This window comes from Cibotium barometz, chromosome 26 (assembly GCF_041138505.1).
Source record: "Cibotium barometz isolate CiBa-2024 chromosome 26, ASM4113850v1, whole genome shotgun sequence".
NCBI classification, from domain to species: Eukaryota; Viridiplantae; Streptophyta; class Polypodiopsida; order Cyatheales; family Cibotiaceae; genus Cibotium; species Cibotium barometz.
Window position 1 is genome coordinate 43,179,450 of NC_141071.1, and position 20,389 is coordinate 43,199,838.

Consider the following 20,389-nt stretch of genomic DNA (forward strand, 5'->3'; position numbering starts at 1 on the left):
AAAAACACATATACCAAATGCTCCCTCCAGCATTTTGGCGTAAGACAGTCCTTTAAGAAAACAGGGTATCTATGCAAGTTTTCAGTTTTGATTTTCTTTTGAATACAATGAGTATATCTTAATTCCATATCCCATTTAGGCATCTATTTATGCATAAAAATCAATATTAATCAAAGTAACACTTTTATATAAAAAAAATTCTTTTATGCATATATTTGTGCATAAAAATCAATATTGGTGAAAGTAACACTTTTATAATAAAAAAATTCTCTTATGCATCTATTTATGCATAAAATGAATATTGATGAAAGTAACACTTTTATAATAAAAAAATCTTTTATGCATAAAAACAATATTGATGAAAGTAACTCTTATAATAAAAAAATTCTTTTATGCATCTATTTATGCATAAAAATCAATATTGATGAAAGTAACACTTTTATAATAAAAAAAATTATTTTATGCATAAAAATCCATTTTGATGAAAGTAAAACTTTTATAATAAAAAAATTCTTTTATGCATCTATTTATGCATAAAAATCAATATTAATGAAAGTAACACTTTCATAATAATAAAATGTCTTTTATGCATCTATTTATGCATAAAAATCAATATTGATGAAAGTAGCACTTTTATAATTAAAAAAAATTCTTTTATGCATCTATTTATGCATAAAAATCAATATTGATGAAAACAATACTTTTATAATAAAAAAACTTCTTTTATGCATCTATTTATGCATAAAAATCAATATTGATGAAAGTAACACTTTTATAATTTAAAAAAAATCCAATATGCATCTTTCTATGTATAGAATTTAAATCTAATGAAAATCACTCTTTTATAATAAAAAAATAACCAATATGCATCTTTCTATGTATAGAATTTAATTTTAATGAAAATAACACTTTTATAATAAAAATATTTCTACTATGCATTTTTCTATGCCTAGAATGAAAATAATACTTTTAGAATACACAACCGGTGGGGATTACTCTTTTTGAATAATAAAAGATAAAACTTATTTCACAAAATTTAAGAAAATTTTACCATAACCTCCTTTGTATGGCTGACCATTTTTCAATTTTTCTTATCCTTAAGTCACTTAAAAATTATCCCCAAATGGTTTAAAGCATTCTAAACTAATTAATTTTCACTTTTAAAAGAGAAATAATATGAAAAGTTTAATTCCAACAATTAGATTACTTATCTAGGATAAAGAAAGGCTGAATTTAAGAATGAGAGAGGGGGAAAGCCTTTCCAACAAGGCATAGCATCATTTTACATTTCAAAGAAAACAAAAATTAGAAAACCATTAAAAAAGAATAAAGAAAAAGTAATATTTCTAATTTACATGAATGTCTGGGAGCTTTTCTTTGGCTTGATGGTTTGAGGGATCTACTCTTGTTTGTAACAAGAGTGGCCACCAATTCTTTAGAAGAGGGAATGGTTAAAAACTAATGAATTATTAATAAATTCACAGTTTTTGGTTCTCTAGGGACAAACTGATTCTAGAATTTTCCAGATCAGTTTGGTCCATTTTTGACCATTTTTGGGTGAGTTTAGCTTACTTTTTGGAACTAGACTTGAATTAGGAGAGAGGAGAGATGAAATATCTCAATATTTGGCAATTTAAAACTCCACCACACATGTGAAATAGGTGCCTCCTTCATGAGGGGGAATCCCCACTCTTGAGGTGTCAAAAATTTATTTTTTTAGTATTTCCTTTGGTCCTTAGTCCACTCTTCATCTTATGTGAGTATTTACTCATTTTTGGGGGGATTTTCTTTATTTCTTCTATTTATCTCCTCCATACATTTGGATGAATCTGATTGGCCCCTCAGAATCTTAATTTAAAAATTTCAAAAAATATGGATCCCTAGGATAAGGCCTTTTGAAGAGATTATAATTGATTTCTAACGCACCTTCTGAAAATCTTTTTGAACTTCTATTTTGGGAGAATTTATTTTAATAAGATGAGATATTTTTCCATCCAAAAATATCTAAAATCTGAATAATCTCTCTCTAGAACATTTTCTCTCTCTAGGCCAAAACAGGTAGAAATAAGATCTTTTATATTTCTGAAGACGGATTTGATTACAGGGGAAGATACTGGACATCTTGAGGGGCTGGGGAGGAATCTTACATTCTCTCCCACTTGAAAAATGCGAGATGTCCTCATCTCGCAAACTGGGGGTAATCCCGCAACAGTTCGGCTTCTTTCTCCCAGGTGGCATCTTCAAAAGAATAGAACTTCCATTTGACCAACAATTCTCTCAGAATTCTGTTCCTGAGAACCTTTTCTCGAACATCAAGGATTTCTTCAGTTTGGAGTTTCATCTGCCCTTGGGTTGAAGAAGTTAAGATTTCATCATCAAGCACATGATTCGGGCTTGGTATATACTTTTGAAGAAGCCTGACATAAATACATTATGTACTTTGAGATGAGGAGGCAGAAGAAGCTCGTAGACTAAGTCACCTACTTTTTTTGTGATCAGATATGGTCCACAATATCTGGGGGATAACTTCTTGTACTTCCCAAGAGATAGAGAACTTCTTTTGGGGCGTACTCGAATGAAGACCATATCTGCTTCTTTGAATTTTCTATTTGTCCTCTTCTTATCTGCATACTGCTTTCGTCTATCCTGGGCAGCTTTTATATCTTTGTGAATTGACTGCATCTGCTGCTCGATGTTGTCAAGCATCTGTCTAGACATCTTGACCCTAATCAATGGGTCGGACCAAGTTAATGGAGTTAAGCAATCTTGTCCATATAGAGCTTTGAAAGGGCTCATCCCAATACTTCGGTGATAAGAAGCATTGTAGGCGAATTCGACTAGGTGCAGATAGCTTAGCCACTTCTTGGGTTCCCTGGCATAGCATGACCGAAGTATATCTTCGATTACTTGGTTCACCCTTTCAGTTTGACCATCGGTCTCGGGGTGGTAAGCTTGCTGAGATCCAAGAAGGTTCTTATTGCTTCAAAAAATGTAGTCCAGAATCTTGACGTGAACTTGGGATCTCGATCACTTACTATTCTCCTGGGTAGGCCATGCAATCTGAAGATTTCCTTGAGGAACACTCTGGCCCCACATCCACTGCAGTAGTGTAGGTTTCTTTTATTGGAATCAGATGGGCAACTTTGGTTAGTCTATCAACTACCACGAAGATGGAGTTGTAACTTGATTGCACTGAGGGTAATCCAGTAATAAAATCCATACTGATACATTCCCACTTCATCTAGGGGATGTCTAATGGATGTAACTTCCCAGCATTTTTACTCTCTCGGCCTTGACTTTCTGACAGGTCAGACATTGACGTACATGATTAAGTACATCCTTTTTTAGACTAGGCCAAAAGAAGCTTTTCTTCACAGACATGTAGGTTTTGATGAAACCTGGATGTCCTGCAATAAGGCTGTCATGGGCTTCATTCAAAATTTGACTCTTAGTTCCCTCATCATTGGGAATGCATAGCCTGTGATTATAATACATAATTCCATCATCCAGGCTGTACTGTTGAACTCGCTTCAACTCCTGTGGAGTTTTACTTTCCTTCATAAGTAGGGTAGCAATAGGGCCAAAGAATCTATCCTGCATGATCTTCTCTCTTGATTTAATAATCAAGGGATTTGACACTACAGTAATTGCAAGCAAGGAGGCTTTTCTGTTGAGGGCATCTGCTACCACATTTTCTTTGCCTAGGAGGTACTTGATTTCAAAATCAAATTCCTATAGGATCTGCATCCACCTTCTTTGACGCATGTTGAGATCCTTCTAAGAGTGAATATCCACTTTAAGCTCTGATGATCTCTCACAAAGTGAATCTTTGACCCAGTAGAGGTAATGTCTCCACAACTTCAGGGCACATACTATTGAAAGTAGTTCTAGGTTGTGGATAGCATAATTTCTTTCATGCGTTCTGAGTTTTCAGGATTCATAGGCCACTACATGACCTTCCTGCATGAGTGCACCTGCCAGGGCAAAACCACTGCATCAGTTATTACTACCTCAAAGGGTAGAGAGAAATCTGGCAACTTCAAAACGGGATTGTTACCAAGGTGGTCTTCAGCTTATGAAAAGCACTCTGGCACTTGGCAGACCATTGAAATAGGATATTCTTCTTGAGAAGATTAGTCAGGGGGAAGCTATGAAAGCATACTTTGGTATAAAAATTCTATACCAACCACCAAATCCCGAGAATCCTCTGACTTCTTTCATTGACTTTGGTTCAGGCCAATCTATGACTGCTTGGACTTTTGCGGAATCTCGAGAAATTCCATCTTTGGATACCAGAAAGCCCAAGTATTCAACATGGTCGGCAGAGAAAGTGCATTTGCTCTTTTTTGCAAAGAGTTGGTGCTTCCTTAGAATCTCAAGAACTTTTCTGACATGAGCTTCATGGTCAACTACATTCTTTAAGTAAATCAGAATATCATCAAAGAAAACAAGAACAAAATCATCCAAGTATTCTCTTAGAATTTCCTACATTAAGCGATTGAATGTAGCTGGGGCATTTGTCAATCCAAACGGCATGACAGTGAATTCATAATGCCCATACTGAGTATTGATGGCTATCTTCGGGATATCTTTCTCATTAACCCTGATCTGATAATACCTTGATTTAAGATCTATCTTTGTGAAGATTTGGGCTCCACTTAGCCTGTCCAAAAGCATATCAATTCTGGGGATAGGATACTTATTCTTAACTGTCTGATTGAGACCTCTCTAGTCCACACAAAGTCTTAGCGTTCCATTTTTCTTTTTTTGAAAGAGAACTGGCGCACCCCAAGGTGAAACACTGGGTCTTACAAACCCTTTCTCTAACAGCTGTCTAAGTTGTTCCTTGAGTTCGATGGCTTCAGGAACTGGCATTTTGTACGTGCGCAGGGCTACTGGCTGAGCTCTGGGGATCAATTCTATCACATGATCTACTTCCCGAATTGGGGGCATCTCTGATAATTTTGCTGGGAATAAATCATCATATTCATTTAACCATTAAGGTTCTTTAGCTTTTAACTTTGTGTCTACTGGATTCATTTTGACAACATAAATGACCTGCTTCTTTCTAAGTCCTTTTAGTAACTTAGAAGCTTCTACTAATTGTAGACTTGGGGATCTTGAAATTCCGGTTCCTTGAACTTTGTTTCTGTGAAGGTCATGGAAGGAAATGGTTCCATTATGATAGTGAATGTCAGCTTGATTTTTGTGGAGCCAATCCATTCTAATGATCCCGTCGAAAACTCCCAAAGGTATAACTGACAGTTAGTTAAATTCCCATCTAGATTGAACTGAATACAATCTGTCTCAAGGTGAGTGAAAAGAATCTTCCCACCACTGGCCAATTCAACTTGCATAGGTTTCCCTGATTTCTGTTCTAAGACTAGCTTACACAAGCATCCTGGTGAAATGAAAGAATGAGTACTGCTTGAATCAATTAAAAGCTTAAAAGGCTTACCCTGATACTCAGCTGGAGTATGGATGACGGAGAATTGGCGATTTGGCCCTTGGTTTTTAATTGCTACATAAATCTGTCCTCTTTCCTCTTCCACTACTTCTGCTATTGTGATTGCTCTGGCTGCTGCAGTCTGAGGCGGCAGAACTCTTTCTCTTTGGTTGCCCCAGTTCTGGGAAGGAGTTCTGAGGCTACCCTCTGGATAAAGGCAGATGGCTGAGCTGGAGTTCTCATGGGATTGCCCTGATTTTAACGAGATGGACCCTGATTTGACTGATAGGAAGGGGCTGGTCTTTGCACTCTCGGTCCTTGACTTCCTTGTCCCCTTGACATGGCAGGAGTCGGGCAGCCTTTCAGCTGGTGACCAAAACCCTGACATCCAAAACACCGGTTCTCAGCTCATCCCTCTGAATCCTTGAAAGAGGTGGGGCTCCTGAGAAAGTGTTCTGTGGAAGGGTCTCCTTTCACTTCTGAATCTCCCAGTATCCTGATTCTAATTTGGGCCTTGCTGTCTCTTTGGGGGAGGAAAGTTTGAAGTACTTCCCGAGGTTTGGAATCTTTTAAAATTAGATGGTGCAGGCTTCAGTGGGACCTTAACTAAAAAGGCTTTGTCAAAGTCCTTTGCCATTCTTACTGCTTTGGCCCCATTGAGACAGGTTTGGCATCCTTCACTAAGGTGTCCAATGGCTCGTTCATTCCTCGAATGAATCTGGCCACCATCAGCTACTCTTCATCTAATTGCGGGGAATATTTAAGGAGAAGGACAAAAGTCTGATGGTACTCTTCAATTGTCCGGCTATCCTGCTTTAGTTCCAAGAACTCATTCATTTTAGTTTCAAGGAAGCCCGGAGGACAAAACCTCTTTCTGAGGTAAGCTTTAAGATCGGTCCAGGTCTGGGTATTCCAGTCGAGACGGTTAGTCCCGCAGTGATTCCTCCAAGTGACCCTAGCCGTTTCCACAATCTTTAACCTGGCGAGAGTCATCTTGCTTCTCTCATTGTAGCCAGTTACATCAAAGTATTCCTCCATTGCCTCAATCCACTTTTCCACTACTTCACCTAACTGCTCCCCTTCACCCGTGAAGGGACCAGGTTGGGATCTGTGCAGGTCTTTTCGAACATACGGATCTAACTTTTCGTCATCGCTTAGAGGATCCGGTTGCCTTGCACGGGCCGCACGCCTCATGATTATGACAAAACGAGATTTTCGTCAACTTAACTTTGACAATAGATTTATGATTATTTAATTTTTGTGATTTATTCTTTAAACAGATAATTATTTCATCATACTTCATCAAACAAGATTTACTCTGATAATTTTATTAACCATATTCACAATCATGAAAACAATTTGGAATTCTTTTGCAAAACATCATTTATTATCAAAAGTTTTCAATATATACAAAGAGCATCAAGGCTCCAAAATCACTGCCTCAATCGTATACGCATAAAGAAGCGAAACTGCGAAGGAGACATGCCATGGTACACACGATTCATTATAGAAAGAGGTGTAATAATTCTACTTCTAGGGATAAAGCGGCTAAGAAGCTTAAAAACTCGGCATGAAATTTTGAAGTTCCTGGGTGAATGATCAAAGAGTTGCACATGCTAGCCCTAGACTTATCAGAATCATGGCTAAGGAAATATTTTGCCTAAGCCTATGACGTTGACTGCTACTGACATTAATACATCGTCCTCCACAGAACCACGTATACCAATGTCGCTCAAGAGGATCAGGAAAGTAAAGACTCTCAAAATGACGTGCGAGTCTCACTCTGCTTACTCGAGTCGTAGCAGAGTTGATGAGGTGCTCGAATGCAAAGGTTATCATATCGTGACTCTGGGAGAGTTCAAGAATGCCAGATAGATTCGGGGTATCCATCTATAAATTTCCAATTCAATTTATGAGTTTTCAATTTTTGAAGTTCATTCAACATAATATTAATAAGTGAAAACATTATTTCCCAGATTTACTTTAAAAATTTAAGCATTTTCTGCTCTGCTATTACGTAAATTTACAACAGCGCTCTGATACCAATTGTGAGATCCCACTGCCCCCTCTGCGCTGTCGTGCCATGGCACGTCTATGATGTGAAACCGTGCATGTGAGGCCGTCAAATACACATCCAGATGCATGAGGTTATGTGCCATGACGAGTCATTATATGATGCCATGTACATATGTTCATATTGTATATAAGGTTCAATAAGACAAGCTGAGGCTGAGTCAGATCTAGGAGTTTTTGTATATGAGTGTGGAGGGTGATGGTTCTGCTAAATGGTATCGATTGGGTCAAATCAGTGAATCTTATGGAATGCAAACATGAGGGTATGCCAATGCACAAAGGAATGTATTTATGAAGATATGGGAAAATACTTGAATGAATAATTGGGGAGTCTATAAATCACATGGCCAAAATGATGATATATACACTATGGAGGCATCAAAAGTAATGGAGACTCAATGGACATTGCAGTGTCGAGGAACTTATTGAATGCGGGGAAATAAAAAAATAGATGAACTACCTTGCATTGAGCACCTTACCTTAATGCTAAGGTTAGGAGTATTACACTAAGGGGCACATTGTGTGGCATTAAAAAGGAAAACAATGGGAAGCATTGGAGTGTGGGTGGCAGCATACGTGGAAATGTTTTTCCTTTTATTAGAATTTACTAGATAATGGGAGAGAAGATTCGAGCGCAGCTTTTAATTGGGAATTTTCCGCATGGATAGCTGCAAAAGGTGAGCATCGCCGAGTTCTCCGCGGGAAAGAGAGAAATATACCAGAGGCAGACGACGGCGAACCGGTGTGTGGGAAAAAATTCTGCAGAGAGGAGAACCAGCGTCCAATCGACCAGATTTTATTATTTCAAGAATACTTAATCTGTATGTGCCTTATAGGTGTTAGATTTGGAGGAAATCCTGAGTGCTATAGAAGGAGATACTTTTTGTTTTTTTTCATGTCCTTCATCGAACAGTCGGCGACGTGCAATTAGCGATTAATGAAATGATCAAAAGATTCGAAGCACGTTAACCTTCAGTTAAGTGATTTTTCTTTACTTCCTTTAAAATTACTCTCACTTAATACGATTTGAGAGAATCGTATATTCCATTCTACAAAAAGAATTTGGAAGTGAATAGAAAGACCTTGGAAGCCAAAGAGTTTGGAGCTCGGAAATTTATAAAAAAAAAAATACATTGAAGTTGAGGGTAATTGATCTTACTTTCTACTCAAATGGATTTTGGAAATTACGAGTATGTTAAAGCTATGCCAAATGCTATATTTTGCTTGTGAGATGTTAGAATATTAAGGCAGGTTTTCAGGTGATAAAGTGCATCTCGAAATAATGGTCTTGATGGCACTGGATGTTAAGGATGTAATTGGTCACATGTATATTGGAAAAATTGGAAGAACTTGTTATGCCCACATGTGAATGGTTCAAAGGATTTCATGCAATTCTGTGCAATCATCAGGATGAATTCAAGGATGTATTGAGGCAAGTTGACACATGCAATTGTCATTGGAAATAGTGATGTTCAATACTCCTTGGGAAATTTTGTGCGTGAGTTTCCTTGTTGGATTTGACATTCACTCTCATAGCTAGAAGTTTCGTACTTTCCTGGCTGTACCGCACACTTCACGACAACTTTTTGGTGAACCCGACGTGAGACTGCTGGGGTGAGAGTGTGGTGAAATATACAGGGAAGCTATGGCTGAGAATTCTGAGGGTCAGGGGGTTCATTTTGACCCCGGAGTTATGCAGATGTTTCAAATGTTTACCATGTACATGCAACAGCGACAAGCTGCTGAGAGGGGACAAATTTCCACGACCAAGGCATTACAATCAATTGTGAAAAAGGTGGATCAATTTGATGGGAAGGACATTACAAAGTACCTGCGCAATTATATAAAGGAGATGGAGCTAAACAGGGTGACTGAGGAGGATATGGTTCGAAGTTTCGAGCTGGTATGTGTTCCTGAAATAAGAGAGCGCATAAAAGGATTGCAGACAGCACAGGGTGGCAGAAATTGGGAAGAGTTCAAGCTTGCTTTAAAGGATGAATATTTCATGGAGGATTCTGAGCGAGTGACCAAACGAACTTTCTTGGAATGGGTCACAAAATCTAAAATGGGAATTTCTGCCACAGAATTGCTAAGAGAGTTTGAGAAGCGTTATGCCCAGTTGTCAAGGATAGAGCGTGCAACTTTGGACAGAGAAAAGACAGAGCTCTTCTTGCAAGCAGCTGGGAAAGATCTCCAGGAGAAATTGGAAATCCTCCTTGAGGATAAGAATACAGAGCAGGGATTAAAGAGTGATTGGAATGATGTTGAGGATGCAGTCACTATGTTAGCAAAGCGGCAGCGGAGGAGGGATAAAATGGTGATGGGCTCTGCAACCCCAATAACTGCTGTTACTCCCGAGAATCTATCCAAACCAGCTGCTACAATTCCAAAGATAGATGGGCCGATGGATGAGCTTATCAAGGGTATGCGTGACTTAAAATTGAAGATGTCCAGGATTGAAGAAAAAGGTCTACCATTGGGGCAGGCTTCTATGCAAAGGCCTCAAAGCAAAGAAGGGTTTACATATAGATGCATATGGTGTGATGACCCAGAGCATGCAAAGAAAGATTGTGCTAGCTATAAAGAAGCCCTTAAAAATCAACTTGTGTTTTTCAAAGATGGGAAAATCCATCTTACAGAGACTGGTCTTCCATTGAGTACAAACTTTGGGAAAGGAGGGATGAAAAAGCTGGTAGAGGATATGGCTGCTAGTCATGCCATTTCTATGGTTGAGGCAGCAACCTATGGATTAAAGGTTGGTCAATTAAAGCAGGGATTTGAGAATGATGAGGATTATGAGAATGAGGATTTTTGGCCATCAACAATGGAATTAATTGCGTCAAAGAAAGTGTCAAAGCAAGCTTTGCATGAGGCAGGTGATTGTATACGTCTTGAGACTGGCTGGGAGGAGCCTGTGGATTCTTTATCCATTCATGCCTATATTGCCAAATGCCAAAATAATGAGGCACAGGTAGAGGAGAAGCGAAAAAGGGAAAATGAGGAAGGAGGGCCATCAAAAACAGTTACACGCGGAAGTGAAAAGAAGGATCCTGGGCCATCACATATGCCTCCACAGCATAGCAGACCTCCACATGATGTTTCAATGGAAGAAGTGCCAGCAAAAATGAAGGAGAAGGGTAAAGGGAAAAGTCCACTCTACAAGCTTCAATCTGATATTGAAGTTGCAACAGATCTCAAAAAGGTGCTTGAAGAGAGAATTCTAAACAGCAGGGTGGAATTCACACTAGGGGAAGTCTTGGGGATTGCAAAGAAAGAATTTCATGATGAGATAATTGATATTATACGAAGAAAAAGGCAGTCCATAATTGAATCTATTCCATCACAAGGGGAGGCAAGCACTTCCAAGACTCATGGAGTACAGGTACAGAAAAAGGAAGAGAGAGAAAATGTGGTGGAATGTAATCACTCTGCTGATGGGGCACGACAAGTGCGCTTTGTGGAAGAGGATGATGAAAAAGAAGTTCTTACAAAGAGTCATTACTCCAGGAGCCATTGGGCAAGAGCAACCACTGAAACCCTTGTCAAGATAGGTGATTTGGAAGAGCCATATGTCGCTCTAATTGATCATGGGTCTGAAATAAATCTTATGGCTAAAAATCTCTACAACAAATGTAAGTGGCCAATGGATGTGGATCATGGGTGGATGATTAAAGCAGCTAATAATTCATCTGGAGAGCTTTATGCAGCATGTCCAAATGTAAGGGTAACTATAGGGGATGTGAAGGATGATCAGAATTTCTTTGTTCAGGAGATGTCATCGTATCCCCTCATTCTTGGGCAACCCTACATTACAGCTGTAAGGATGGAAACAAAGGTTTTGGATGATGGTTCAGCTTATGCAAGAATAAGGAGTAAAGATGGCAAAAAAGCTGTTCAGTTTTTGACAGTTTGCATTAATCATGAAAGGAATCGTGAATCTCTTCGGGCACAGTCACTCCCAAAGATAAACAGAGAGTTCATGAATTACAGGGAGATGAGGGATTTTGGCCAGGTGCCATTGTAAAGCGGGATTCCAATAGTACAAGGGGAAATGAGTTCTCGCAGGACTCAATCAATGTAAATAGTTTTTCAGCAAATTTTCAGGGATTCTCCAGCTATGGATCACTGGTTTTTGTAAAAAGCAAGGATTTGAAGCGTGGCATGCAAAAACATATACAAAATGAACAAAAAAGTTTTGAGCAGTGTGGTCTTTTGGGAAAGAATGAGTTTATTTCAGGGGTGCTTGATGAGGTGTCATTTATAGATACTATGGATGTGCTTTTTGATATGGGAAGAGCATGCTTACAGGGTGGAAATGAAATGATAAAGGTGTCATCTGTGGAGATGTATGATATAATCCAGGAATTTGAGGGGGTGGAATGTAAAAACATGAATTGTGAGATGGATGCTCATGTTGATACAAAGTACAAAACGGTTGCAAAGAAGGTGAAACCAGTTGCCTTGCCCTTGCCACCGGGAAGCAAGGAGAAGATAGATGAAGCTTCTATGCAGCCAAATCTTAGAGATCCGAAGAAAATTGGGCATAAATTTACTCAAGAAACTCTAAAAGAGCTGAAGATTGGTGAGAAGGATTTTCTGTTGCCAGTTGAAAGGGAATGCTTTGAGGAGATGCTTGTAAAACATGGGAAAGCTTTTGCCTTTCAGCCGCATGAGATAGGCTGTGTTGATCCAAGTGTAACAGCACCAATGGTGATCTTTACTGTTCCACATGTGCCCTGGAACCTGCGGCCAATTCCAGTACCAAAGGCTCTCTTGCCAAAGTTGATGGAATTACTAAAGGAAAAGATCAGGATGGGAATCTTGGAGCCTTCATGTGCCCCATATTCCAACAGATGGTTTACTGTACCAAAGAAAAATGGGACATTGCGCTTTATTCAAGACATGCAACCTGTAAACAAAGTCACAATCAGGAATGTGGGAGCAGGTCCAATTGTGGATGAGTTTGCAGAAGCATTTGCAGGGAAAGCTATATACTCTATGGGTGATCTGTATTCAGGATATGATCAGTTCCAGCTGGATATGCAAAGCAGGGACTTGACCACAATGAGAACTCCTTTGGGATTAGTAAGGATGTGTACCTTACCACAGGGAGCCACTAACTCAGTGGCACATATGATGAATGGAATGAATAAAGTCTTACGGGACTTCATACCACAAAAAACTATGCCATTTTTGGATGATGTACCAATAAAGGGCTGTGATGAGAAAGACAAAGATGGGGATTTGGATTCAAAGGGGTGCCGCAAGTTTGTGGCAAATCATATAAAGGATTGTGACATGATTCTATCCAGGCTTGAAGAGGTGAATCTTACTTTATCTGGGCAGAAATCAGTGTTTGGAGTTGGTGAAGTGCTAATAGTGGGACATCTTTGTAGTACTAGTGGACGCCGACCTTGTCCAGCCAAAATAGATGCAATACAAAGAATGAAAGAGACATGCATTAATGTTACAGAGCTGAGGAGATTTCTTGGAGCATGTGTCTTTTATGTTATTTGGATCCCACATTATGCACATGTAGCAGATCCTCTTTATCAACTTTTGAGGAAAGATCAAAAATTTCTGTGGAGTGCAGTACATATTAAAGCTATGCGGAAGCTGAAATATTTGCTCCAATCATCACCCACATTGAGAAAGGCAGATTATGAGTGTGGCAGGCCTGTGATTGTTACAGTTGATACTAGTCCTACTGGGATAGGATGGGCAGTAGGGCAAGATGATGAGGATGATCATAGGTATGTAATTAGATTTGGAGCAAAAGTATTAAGCTTTCGGCAACGAAAGTATCCACAGATCAAGAGAGAATTATGGGGGATAGTCACTGCTCTAAAATGTGAAAAAGAATATCTTATTGGGGCATCTGTACTTGTGGAGACTGATTGCTTGCCACTTCTTGGGATGATAGCAAGTTGTACCACTCCAGATATTGCTATGCTTAGGTGGATTCCTTATATCAAGTCACTAAACCCTGAGTTTGAGCATATTGCGGGAAAAGATAATCCAGTTGCAGATATGCTATCAAGAGCTAGGTATGAAGATGAGAAAGAGATGATTAGTGACATTGATGATGTGGGTACAAAGTTCTATACTACAGCATATGCAAAAGGGGATCATATTTGCCTATCAAATGCACTTGAGTCTTTTATTGAGGAAATATATGAAGGAGATTGGTTGCTTATTGGTCAATATTTGAGTACTCTGACAAGGCAAGAAAATTGGTCTGACTCAGAATTTAAGAGGATCCGTAGAAAAGCATATGGTTACTTTCTAAAGGATGGGTATCTCTGGAAGCATCCTAAGCAGAGGAATGCTATGCCACAGAGAGTCATATGTGATAAAGAGACTCAAGGAAAGCTTGTGAAAGAATTCCATGAGAGTCTCTGGGCTGGACATAGAAGCGTATGGGCCACCTTTACCAAAATAAAGGAAAAATATTGGTGGAGAGGAATGTACAAGGATATTTCCCTATATGTGGAAACATGCATAGTATGCCAAATGTACTCAAATGTGCGGCATCGTGATGGCTTGCAACCAACCTACCCACCTGCCATGCACTACAAATGGGTAGTGGATCTAGTTACAATGCCTTTGGGAATTTGGCAGATGTGGTATATAGCACTTGCAAGAGAAGATTTGACAAATCAGGTAGAAGGGCGTGCTCTTAGAACAAAGAGTACGGAAACAGTGTGCAAATTTCTCTTGGAAGATGTGATCTGCCGATATGGTTGTGTTGGGAAAATAACAGCTGATAGGGGTGAGCTAGATGTTGAAGAAGCAAGGGAATTCTTCTCTAGAATTGGTATCAAACTGTCCCTAACATGTGCTTACAATCCTGAGGGCAATGGGAAAAGTGAGCGAGGACATCCTCCAATCATTAAAGCTTTGGCTAAGGCATGCAGAGAAAGGATGAGAGAGTGGCCAAAGCTGCTACCATATGCCTTGTGGGCTGACCGTACAACTCATAGCTCAGTGACAGGATACATGCCTGCAGAATTAATGTATGGTCAGAAGCCAGTGATGCCAGTTGAAGAAGTAATTCTAACTTGGAATGTATTGCCCTGGGTGGAAGGATTGAGCAGAGATGACCTCCTTGCATTGCGAATAAGACAGTTGGAGAGGAGGCCTGAAGATGTAGAGCTTGCTAAAGCTCGCTTGAAAGATGCAAGGCTGAAAAATAAAGAAAGATTTGATAGTAGACACAGACTCCGGCCAAAACCTATTGAAGAAGGTGATTGGGTTCTAATGTATGATAGTAGCCTTGACAACCAATTCACTGTTCAAAGAAAATTTGCAAAAAGATGGTTTGGCCCTTACATTGTCAAGTATGTGCATGGAAATGCCACGTATACTCTGTGTGAGCTTGATGGAACAGAAGTAAAGAATCTTGTGGCTGGCAAAAGAATCAAGATATTTAAAAGAAGGCATGATGGTGATCCTTTTGATTCACAAGAGATTCAGAATGAGAAGCTTGACAGTGGAAGTATGGATATGGTTGAAGAGGAAGAGGATGATCTTCCTGGAACTGCAGAAGATGAAGACGACATCCAGTTATATGTGGACCTTGATGATGATTTGGCACATACCAGAGGATGTGCAGGTTTAGAGGGGGTGGATGTCGTGCCATGGCACGTCTATGATGTGAAACCGTGCATGTGAGGCCGTTAAATACACATCCAGATGCATGAGGTTATGTGCCATGACGAGTCATTATATGATGCCATGTACATATGTTCATATTGTATATAAGGTTCAATAAGACAAGCTGAGGCTGAGTCAGATCTAGGAGTTTTTGTATATGAGTGTGGAGGGTGATGGTTCTGCTAAATGGTATCGATTGGGTCAAATCAGTGAATCTTATGGAATGCAAACATGAGGGTATGCCAATGCACAAAGGAATGTATTTATGAAGATATGGGAAAATACTTGAATGAATAATTGGGGAGTCTATAAATCACATGGCCAAAATGATGATATATACACTATGGAGGCATCAAAAGTAATGGAGACTCAATGGACATTGCAGTGTCGAGGAACTTATTGAATGCGGGGAAATAAAAAAATAGATGAACTACCTTGCATTGAGCACCTTACCTTAATGCTAAGGTTAGGAGTATTACACTAAGGGGCACATTGTGTGGCATTAAAAAGGAAAACAATGGGAAGCATTGGAGTGTGGGTGGCAGCATACGTGGAAATGTTTTTCCTTTTATTAGAATTTACTAGATAATGGGAGAGAAGATTCGAGCGCAGCTTTTAATTGGGAATTTTCCGCATGGATAGCTGCAAAAGGTGAGCATCGCCAAGTTCTCCGCGGGAAAGAGAGAAATATACCAGAGGCAGACGACGGCGAACCGGTGTGTGGGGAAAAATTCTGCAGAGAGGAGAACCAGCGTCCAATCGACCAGATTTTATTATTTCAAGAATACTTAATCTGTATGTGCCTTATAGGTGTTAGATTTGGAGGAAATCCTGAGTGCTATAGAAGGAGATACTTTTCGTTTTTTTTCATGTCCTTCATCGAACAGTCGGCGACGTGCAATTAGCGATTAATGAAATGATCAAAAGATTCGAAGCACGTTAACCTTCAGTTAAGTGATTTTTCTTTACTTCCTTTAAAATTACTCTCACTTAATACGATTTGAGAGAATCGTATATTCCATTCTACAAAAAGAATTTGGAAGTGAATAGAAAGACCTTGGAAGCCAAAGAGTTTGGAGCTCGGAAATTTATTAAAAAAAAAATACATTGAAGTTGAGGGTAATTGATCTTACTTTCTACTCAAATGGATTTTGGAAATTACGAGTATGTTAAAGCTATGCCAAATGCTATATTTTGCTTGTGAGATGTTAGAATATTAAGGCAGGTTTTCAGGTGATAAAGTGCATCTCGAAATAATGGTCTTGATGGCACTGGATGTTAAGGATGTAATTGGTCACATGTATATTGGAAAAATTGGAAGAACTTGTTATGCCCACATGTGAATGGTTCAAAGGATTTCATGCAATTCTGTGCAATCATCAGGATGAATTCAAGGATGTATTGAGGCAAGTTGACACATGCAATTGTCATTGGAAATAGTGATGTTCAATACTCCTTGGGAAATTTTGTGCGTGAGTTTCCTTGTTGGATTTGACATTCACTCTCACAGCTAGAAGTTTTGTACTTTCCTGGCTGTACCGCACACTTCACGATAGCGCGACACCGGATTCCCGGATGGTAGCAGCGGAAGTAGCTTCCTCTTGCGCGGGCAGGGTTTCTCACTCGGGGCCTCGCCCTCGAATGTTCGGGCGCGAGACTAAGCTAGTGGTCATTCCGCAAACCGAAATCGAGAAAATTTTCCATGCCCAAAACGGGGACGATTCCACCATTTTTATTTAACGAATTTCTCTAACGAGGTCAAGATACTGAACTAACCTTCATCTGATTAAATCAGATAGAAGGGAAACTGTTACAGACTTAACTTGAAGGAATTAACGCTTTTTTCCTAATTGAATCAGGCACAGCCATTGATCTATTCATCAGAGAAGTCTTGAGGCTTTTAATTAACTACTCGAATTAATTTCATTATTAAAACTCTACTGATTCCAGCCTACTAACCCCATCCGGCCCATGGGTTAGCCACCGCCCAACCATTGGAATTGGTAGAACCAGACAAGTACTCACCCATCCATAATTGAATGCCTTTCTTAACTTTTGCTTTAGAATACAGATACGCACACACTCCTCTTTAAACTTTAACTTTTAAAACAATGGTTACAGATGTCATAACTCAAAATTTCCATTCAATCCTTGTTTCTCACAAAACAGTATCACTCTGGACTCTCCGTTGAGACCAACAGGTCAGCAACGAGATCCAGTAATAGATTACAATAATTTTCTCGTCATCATACATATATATATCTTCCACGACATACGCATGGGTGTCCTAAGCACCGTGAGCCCGTGCATCGCCTGGTCAGAACCCTCCAGGATCCTCCTCCTTAGGTGTCCTGGCACTTCACTCAGGGACCGCTTCGTCGGTCCTTGCCCATCGTACTGGAAGCACACCATTTTTCACCATACCCAGGCTGGTCAAGACCTAGGCAGGTTTTTGCCGCGTGAGCCGTTCTTTGAACACTCCCCGCCAGCTGTTGTAACTGAACTTCCCTTAGAAAAACACATATACCAAATGCTCCCTCCAGCATTCTGGCGTAAGACAGTCCTTTAAAAAAATAAGGTTTCTATGCAAGTTTTCAGTTTTGATTTTCTTTTGAATACAATGAGTATATCTTAATTCCGTATCCCAAGACTTCTAGATCACAGGTCTGGATTCCCAAGCAGAATTCCTCGAATTCTGTAATCTTGATCCTTAGATCAAAATCAAAGGTCTCAATTTAATTTCAGATTCGGTGGGTGATTTGATTGAATTTTCTTGAAGAACTAGTCGAGAACTAGTCACATCGTCTTTTCTTGAAACTGACGAAGGAGATTAAGTCGTGGTCATAGTCCGATTCAGGGTTCGAGTCTGGAAAGGTTCTCCCTGAACTATCTTTCTCAAAGGGCAATATTTCAATTACTACTTTATTGAATAATTTCATTCATTAAGTATTTTGCTTAACTAAATTCAAAACTAAACACGTATTCCTATGAGGAATAAATTAATTAATTATCTAAAATTTCGACTTCGATAGATCTTCTGAATTTTCACATTACCATCCTAGAGAATATGAAACGGTAGAATTTTCTCTCACAGAGTATTTACTTATTTATTTACCAATATTCATGCTGCATAGGCTGAATATTTGCCTCATTAGAACTTACATTTGAATTCCCACCTGTAAATAGAGGCAACAAAGTATCAAATACATCCCGTGAGCTCACGCCTGTCTCTTTGGTACATGATAACAAGGGCTGCACAGCATCTTCCACAAAAACAACATCTCGACTAATCAAGATACGCTTTGACTGCGGATGATATAATCTGTAACCCTTGCTCTCAGCACTGTAAAAAACTAACAAAAATGCATTTGACAACCTTATCATCCAATTTTCTACGTTGTTGCACAGGCACTAAAGTATAGGCCAAGCAACCAAAGACACACAAGTGACAAATAGAAGGCTTCCTGCCATGCCAAGCTTCGTATGGAGTAACAGACTGCAAGGCCTTAGCGGGACACCTGTTGAGTATATATGCAGCACACATGACAGCCTCAAGCCAAAACGCATGTGGCAAAGCTTGGCTTTTGACCATACATCGTGCCATCTCCATAAGTGACCTGTTTTTCCTCTCAGCAACACCATTTTGCTGAGGGGTATACGGCACTGTGCATTGGTGTTTTATCCCACGACTAGCAAGAAATGCATCAAACTCTTTAGACATGTACTCCCCCCCTCGATCAGAATGGAGGGTGCCCACAGTACAATTGGATACATTTTCAACCATAAGCAAAAACTGTTTGAAGTACAAAAACACTTCGGACTTTGCCTTCAGTGGATATACCCATGCATGCCTTGAGTAATCATCAGTGAAAGTCACGAAGTACAAGTGTTTACCAAATGATAGAGTTTGCATAGGCCCACATACATCACTATGTACAAGTTTCAATTTGCGAGTGGCTCGCACAGAACCATCCTTTAGAAATGCAGAACGCTACATTTTGCCCAAAATACAGCCTTCACAAACATGTTTCAATGGTGCCTCAAGAGGGGGCAATGAAGCAACCATATCAAATTTTTGCAAACGCAGCAAACTAGCAAAGTTTAGATGTCCAAAACGAGCATGCCATAGTTTTGCATCTGAAACTGCCTTTTTATCAAAAGCTACATTTGTTGAATCTTCCACACACTTGTCATAAGAATTGAGCCTATAGAGCCCACGAAACAAGGTGCCAGATACAATAATCGTATCACCATAAGTCAAATCATGAACAGTACATCTATCATCCACACAAATTTGACTACAAGTCCAAGTCTAGAGACAATAGATTCTTCTTTATTCCTGGCACATACAAAGCATTTGAAAGTGTGAAAGCGCTGCCATTTGCAGAAGTAAGCATAATTTTACCAATGCCCTTCACTGGGTAAGAAGCATTATTGGCACATGTGACAGTATTCCCATTAGGGACAGCCTCAAGACAAGTGAACATATCACGATGCGAGGTAATGTGCTTTGTAGCACCACTGTCAAAATACCATACATCAGAGTCAACAGAAATTGCCAAACATGCATCATGTACAGATGGGTCATACTGGCAATATACGCTAAATGCCCATTCTGTATCCTGCACAACATTTGCAGAATCTACATTTGTAGAAGCATCCGCTATTGTGGCTGCATTTGACTCTTTCTTCTTTGCCTCTTTAGCCTTTAGCTTAGGGAAATTCTTAATGACATGATCAGTTGCCTTATAATAGTTGCACCTGATTTTTTTCTTGCCTTTATCAAGAGCCTTCTCAGACCTATTGTTGCTACCTGTGGAAGGAGAAGAAGTTGCGGACCTACTAATAGGAGAAGAAATAGTGGAAGGGGCTGCCTTACCACTTCTTCTCTGCTGGGCAGCAACACCACTTCTTCTCTACTGGGCAGCAACACCACTTCTTCTCTACTGGGCAGCAATAAATGCCTGATCAACTGCATGCTATCTAGCCCTGTTTTGCTTGGACTGCACTTCTTGCAAGAGCTTGTTGAGACGAAAGTATCATACTTGACCACATCAGGTCTGTCCTAAATAACAAGTCTCCACGTGGAAGCAAGAGTTTGATATGACTCAGGTAAAGCATCAAGAACAATCTGCATAAGAGAATGATCAGGAATAATCTCACCTTGCAGAAATCAACTGTTCCTTGAGATCTTTAATCTCAGCAAGAAAAATA